At 41.5% G+C, this 7,091-nt stretch overlaps 1 protein-coding gene across 1 annotated transcript in view; it reads right to left on the bottom strand.

The window, feature by feature from the left end:
• Nucleotides 1-7,091, bottom strand: part of SOCS7 (suppressor of cytokine signaling 7) — a 63,158-nt gene that overhangs the window by 8,359 nt on the left and 47,708 nt on the right. The window lies entirely within an intron of this gene.

Genomic DNA, 7,091 nt, shown 5'->3' with positions numbered 1-7,091 from the left:
TGGAGACAGGGTCTCGTTCTGTCACCCAGGCTGGAGTGCAGTGGCCCAATCTCAGCTCACTGCAGCCTTGACCTCCCAGACTCAAGAAATCCTCCTGCCTCAGCCTCCTGAGTAGCTGGGACCACAGGTGCATGCCACTGTACCCAGCTAATTTCTGTATTTTTAGTAGAGACGGGGTTTCCCTGTGTTGCCCAGGCTAGTCTCAAACTCCTGGGCTCAAGCAATCCACCTGCCTCGGCCTTCCAAAGTGCTAGAATTATAGGCGTGAGCCACTGTGCCTGGCTCCTAGCATCACTCATAACAGCTGAGAGTCCTGCTCCTTGGAGTAGTCCAATGATGCCAAACTAGAGACACTGCTTGGACCCAAGTGGCCAGTCCCAGGCCTGAGGCTCTTGGGAAGGCCAAGAATCAAAAGGATCCCTGCTGGGAATGGGAGATACTTGTTGGACACATCTACTAGTATCCTGAGAGTGAGGACTCAGAAAAGCCGTTCAGAGGAGTCCCCACCAAATTCCAACTGGTTCAGCAGAGAGGCTGGTAAGTAGAAGGTAACAGCTGGGATCAAAGTTGACAAGCCTATTATTCCCGCTATTACTTCAAGCCAGGACAATCAGGTTTAGCCCCTCTTATACTCACCATCCACAACCCCCACTTCCTGCTTCTGAAATTTTAGGCCAGGAAACCAAAAAAAGATGATGCTTTTAAAAGAATAACCACCACAATAACTTGGGCAAGCTGGGTTTAGTACTACTCAGTGCAAACCTGCCTGCTGATTGATGCCAAATAGACTCAATGGGAGTACCACCTCCTTATGTATTAGCAGGCTATGTGCTGGGGAATCCCACCCCAAAAAGGGCCCCACGCCACAGCACAGAGACATCCAGAATGGCAGGAACACTGGGGTTCAAGGGAACTAAGAATATTCTGCTTTCAATAAACAAAGGGGCTATGGAAGGTAAACAAGATTCTTTGAGAAAGAATCTGAGTTGTAAAACCTGTCAAAGAATTCTCAGCCATTGTCATATCAAAAGACATTTTGTAGACAATTCTGTAGACACAACTGATTGGAAAATAAAATATCTACTATTATTGGGGTTTAAGTTCAAACAGTTTTTTTGTTTATTTGTTTGTTTAAGACGGCATCTTGCCCTTGTCGCCCAGGCTGGAGTGCAGTGGCGTGATTTCGGCTCACTGCAAGCTCCAACTCCTAGGTTCAAGCGATTCTCCTGCCTTAGCCTCCCGAGTAGCTGGGATTACAGGTGCCCACCAACATGCCCAGCTAATATTTGTATTTTTAGTAGAGACGGGGTTTCACCATGTTGGCTAGGTTGGTCTCGAACTCCTGACCTCGGGTGATCCACCTGCCTCAGCCTCCCAAAGTGCTGGGATTACAGGTGTGAGCCACCATGCCCGGCCCAGATAGTTTTAAAATTTTGTTTGAAGGCATGAAAACAAAACAAATGAAAGCTTGCACACTGCATCCCAAAGCTTTTTCATGATCACTGACAACAGACTTTCTGCGGGGAAAAAAAAAAAAAAGAAATCAAAATATATTATTTTATTGTTACTGAGCAAGTAAGCTCATCTTAAAAACATACTCAGGCTAGGTGCAGTGGCACATGCCTGTAATCCTAGTACTTTGGGAGACCAAGGAGGAAAGATCACTTGAGGCCAGGAACTCGAGGCTACAGTGAGCCAAGATTGCGCTGCTGCACTCCAGCCTGGGTAACAGAGCACGACCCTGTCTCTAAAAAAAAATAATAGTAATAATGATAACTTATTTAGTCTTTAAAACTATACTTTGAGGCAAACACCACCATCCCCATTTCACATATAAAGAAACTGAGGCCCACTGAGCTTAGAGAACTTGCTGTGGCATGGAGCCAATAAAGTCGGCCTGCCTTGAACACCTGCCCTAAGGAAGAATTATCGGTGGCTCTACCATAGCCGAGGAACCTCTCAGCAGGGTTCTCCAGGAGGGTCTCTAGAGTGCCTACACCTCTGCCCATCTAACAAGGAGGTTGTCCAGGACACAGCACTCTGGTTCATGACCAGCCTCTCCTAGTCCTCTGCCTGGCACTCCCACCCCTTCAAAACTAAGTCTTGTATTTTGAAGCCCTACTGCTCTCCTCCAGCCACATGGTTGGTCCTCTCAATTAAAAGAAAAGAAAAAGAACTCATACGTGAATTTTTCCTTGAATATATTTAACTCAAGCGGTTTTAAGAAATAATTTTGGGTTCAAATGCCTCTTTGAATTTGTCCTGTCCCTCACTGGTATTTATATATTCTTTAGTAAATTAAACTATGGCAAACAGAAAGCTTTGGGGGGTTGGCTGTAATATTGGTAAACTCAACATGATGTTTCAGAGATAAAAGTAATTTATATATCTAATAATTTATTCCCAGAGATAACACTGTGCTGAAAGAGATCAGGATAATATACAACATACAATTATCTGATTGTTTGCCTACTTAAATTTTAATGACCACATATACTTGCCTATTTAATCATATTACTTTTAGCCTTTAGGTTTACAAATAGCAATTTGAAACCTGTTAATTTTCTGATATTCTCTGGTGTTTATCTGACCATTTACTGTTTGCCCACAAGCGCAGCAAACGATTAAAACTCTCACATTTAAAGCATGCTAACAGAAGCAGTTAAAAATAGAAAGAATCCAGGATAAGACCCAACTGGGGTTAAAAGAGCAAGGGTAAAGTCAAACATTAATCATCAGTAACTTTCTTCCAGTCCTCATGGGCACAAACCTAGTCTGTAGCCATGCACTATTTTTCATTTGTCTCAACAAAGACCATGTTAGGGGTAAGAAATCTCTTCCAGGTATAAACACCCAAACACCCACATCTTTCTGCCACACCAAAGGTTTTTCTGTCCCCTGAAGACAGAATCAGATCAGGAATCACATCTGTTTCACATTCCAAGTCTCATTTTCTTAACAGTATAAGTAAAAATAGAATAAACTAGGGAGTCTAGTTGACTTATATATAATCCTTCAAAAAGAAAAAAATAAGCACAAGGGCAATAGTAAAAGGCGGCCCAGTGCGGTGGCTCACGCCTGTAATCCCAGCACTTTGGGAGGCTGAGGTGGGAGGATTGCTTGAGCCCATGAGTTCAAGATTGGCCTGGGCAACACAGGGAGACCTTACCTCTACAAAAATTAAAATTAAAAAAATTAGCCAGGCATGGTGGTGCACACCTGTGGTCCCAGCTACTCAGGAGGCTGAAGTGGGAGGACTGCTTGAGCCCAGGAGGCTGAGGCTGCAGTGAGCTATGATTGCACCACTGCGCTCCAGCCTGGGTTATGGAGTAAGACCCTGTCTACAAAAAAGATATTTAGCTAACAGTGAAGTACTGTTTTTTAATATCTCACTTCTTTCTTCAGCTTGAAACAGCTTAAGAAAAACTAAACAATAGTTTAGTTTAGTGGGAGCAGGGGTGAGAGGGCAGAAGATTCACTTTTCCTTATATTCCCTTGGGTACTATTTGACCTTTTTATCACATACATGTTATTTCAAAATTTGAAAAGAAATACATGTTATAACTAAAAAATGAGTTATGCAAGGTTACAGGATATAAGATGAATATGCAAAAAGCAATTAAATTTCTATATTCTAGCTATAAAAAATCCAAAATTCAAAAATAATTAAAGAAAGCAATTTACAATAGGATCAAAAACAAATGCTAAAAAATAAATTTAACAGAAGAAGTACAAAACTTATATTATGAAAAAATACGGGCCAGGCACAGTGGCTCATACCTATAATTCCAGCACTTTGGGAGGCGGAGACAGGTGGATGGCTTGAGCCAAAGGGTTAGAGACCAGCCTGGGCAACGTGGTAAGACCACATCTCTACTAAAAATATAAAGATTAGCCGAGCATGGTTGTGTGTGCCTATAGTTCCAGCTACACAGGAGGCTGAAGTGGAGGGCAGATTGAGCCAGGGAGGTAGAGGTTGTAGTGAGCCATGATGGCACCACTGCACACCAGACTGGATGATAGTGGGACCAAAAAAAAAGACTGAAAGACAGAAAGAAAGATAAAGAAGGAAGGAAGGAAGGAAGGAAGGAAGGAAGGAAGGAAGGAAGGACAAACAAAAGAAAAAATACAAAACATTGTTCAGAGTTTCAAAGAGACCTAAATAAGCAGAAAGACAGCCTATGTCCATGGATCAGAAAACTTAATATTGTTGACATGTCAATACTCCCCAAATTGATGTACAGACTCAACTCCACACTCTTGCCAACACCAGGGTATTAAAGGGTATTAAAATCTCAGTCGGCTTCTTTGCAGAAATTGACAATCTGATCCTAAAATTCATATGGAAATGCAAGAAATCCAAAATAGCCAAAACCATCTTGAAAAACAACAAAGTTGGAAGACTCACACTTTTCCATCTCAAAACTTACTACAAAACTATAGGAATCAAGACAGTAATGGCATAAGGATGGACATACAGCTCAATGGAATAGAACTGAGTCTGGAAATTAACCTTCACAGTTACAATCAACTGATTTCAACAAGGATGCCAAGACAATTCAATGGGGAGAGAATATCTTTTCAAAAAATGGTGCTAGAACTGAATAAAAAGAGTAAAGTTGGACTCCTTTCTCATGCCATACACAAAAATTCAAGGCTGGGTACAGTGGCTCACACCTGTAATCCCAGCTCTTTGGGCGGCTGAGGTGGGAGGATCACTTGAGGCCAGGAGGCAGAGGTTGCGGTGAGCCAAGATTGTGCCACTGCACTCCAGCCTGGGTGACAGAGAAAGAGTCTCTCTCTCTCTCTCTCTCTCTCTCTCTCTATATATATATATATATATATACACACACACACACCAAACAAAAAAAAAGAAAAAACAAAAATTAACTCAAAATGGATAGTAGACCTAATGTAAAAGCTAAAAGTTTAAGTCTCCTAGAAGAAAATATAGGCATTAAGCTCCACTGCCTTTGGTTAGGCAAACTTTTCTAAATATAACAAGCAAAAACAAAACAAAACAAAACAAAACAAAAAAAAACAACAACAGGTAAGTAAGAATAGGAACTCATCAAAATCCTTCATGCTTCAAAGAATACCATCAAGAAAGTAAAAAGACAACCCACAGAATGGGAGAAAATATTTGTAAATCACATCTGACAAGGGACTTGTATCTAGAATATATAAAGAACTTTATTTATTTATTTATCTATTTTGAGATAAAATAAAAGCTGGAGTGCAGTGGCGTGATCTTGGCTCACTGCAACCTCCACCTCCTGGGCTCAAGCAATCTTCCCATCTCAGTCTTCCAAGTAGCTGGGACGACAGGCATGTACCACCACACTGGGCTAATTTTTAAATTTTTTGTAGAGACAGTGTCTCCCTGTCTTGCCCAGGCAGGTCTTGAGCTCCTGCGCTCAAGCAATCCTCCTGCCCTGGCCTCCCTAAGTACTGGGCTTATAGGCACCATGCCCAGCCTGTGAAGAACTCATAACTCAATAAGAAGACAAACAGCTCAATTACAAAATGAGCAAAGGATGTGAAGAGACACACAGTAGCCAATAAGCAGATGAAAAGATGTTAACATCATTAGTCATTAGGGCAATGCAAATCAAAACCACAATGAAATACCACTTCATACTCACTAGGATGGCTATATTCAAAAAGATGGACAATAGCAAAGTCTTGGGTGCAGTTGTTTTGGGAGTCTGGCATGGGGTTAAACATGGGATTACCATATGACCCAGCAATTTCATGCCTAGGAATATATCCAAGAGAATTGAAAAGATATTCACATAAACAGCTGTACATGAATGTTCAAAGCAGCATTATTTATCTCATAATAGCCAAAAAGTGCAAACGACCTAAAGAATGGAGAAACAAAATGTGGTATATCCAGAGTGGAATGTTACTCAGTCATAAAAAGGAATGCAGTGCTGACACATGCTATGACACTGGTGAACTTTGAAAACATTATGCTAAGTAAAAGAAACAAGACATAAAAATATTGTAAGATTCCATTTATGTGAAATGTACCAAATAGTCAAATCCATAGAAATGGAAAACAGATCAGTGGTTGGTAGGGTCCAGGAGGTAGAGGGAATAGGGAGTAACTGCTAATGGTCTGAGGTTTTCATTTTGGTGTGATGAAAACATTCTAAAATTGATTGTGGTGATTGTTGTACAACTCTGTGAATATACTAAAAACCACTGAATTGCACAGTATTTTTTCTCTTTCTTGAGAGACAGTCTTGTTCTGTTGCCCAGGATGAAGTGCAGTGGTGTGTTCTCAGCTCACTGCAACCTCTGCCTCCTGGGTTCAAGCAATTCTCCTGCGTTGGCCTCCTGAGTAGCTGGAACTGGGACTGCAGGTGCTCACCACCGCTCCTAGCTAATTTATGTTTTTTTTGTTTTTGTTTTTGTTTTTTTATCAAGATGGGGTTTCGTGCCATGTTGCCCAGGCTGGACTTGAACCCTTAGGCTCAAGCAATCTACCTTCCTTGGCTTTGAATGACACATTTTAGATGGGTGAATTGCATGTTATGTGAATTATATCTCAATAAAATTGTTAGATAAAAGCAAGGAAGGAAGGGAGGGAGAGAGGGAAAAAGAAATACCCCAACATGAAGAGCCTTCTGCTGGCCAAAGGTGAGACAATACGAGCTTCAATAATTGTAACTGTAATGAATTAAAAGCCAGTAAGTGGGCCGGGCACAGTGGTTCACACCTATGCCTATAATCCTAGCACTGTGGGAGGCCGAGGCAGCTGGATCACCTGAGATCAGGAGTTCAAGACCAGCCTGGCCAACATAGCGAAACCCCATCTCTCCTAAAAATACAAAAAAATTAGCCAGGCGTGGTGGCACGTGCCTGTAATCTCAGCTACATGGGAGGCTGGGGCAGGAGAATCACTCGAACCCGGGAGTTGGAGGTTGCAGTGAGCCGAGATCGTGCCACTGCACTCTAGCCTGGGTGACAGAGCGAGACTCTGTCTCAAAAAAAAAAAAAAGAAAGAAAGCCATTAAGTATGTTTAATTCCATGAATTTTATATATATTTATATAAAATATATATATACATATTTTTGAGACA

Source organism: Mandrillus leucophaeus, unplaced genomic scaffold (assembly GCF_000951045.1).
Source record: "Mandrillus leucophaeus isolate KB7577 unplaced genomic scaffold, Mleu.le_1.0 Scaffold272, whole genome shotgun sequence".
Lineage (NCBI taxonomy): Eukaryota > Metazoa > Chordata > Mammalia > Primates > Cercopithecidae > Mandrillus > Mandrillus leucophaeus.
This window is presented reverse-complemented; position numbering and strand designations above follow the sequence as displayed.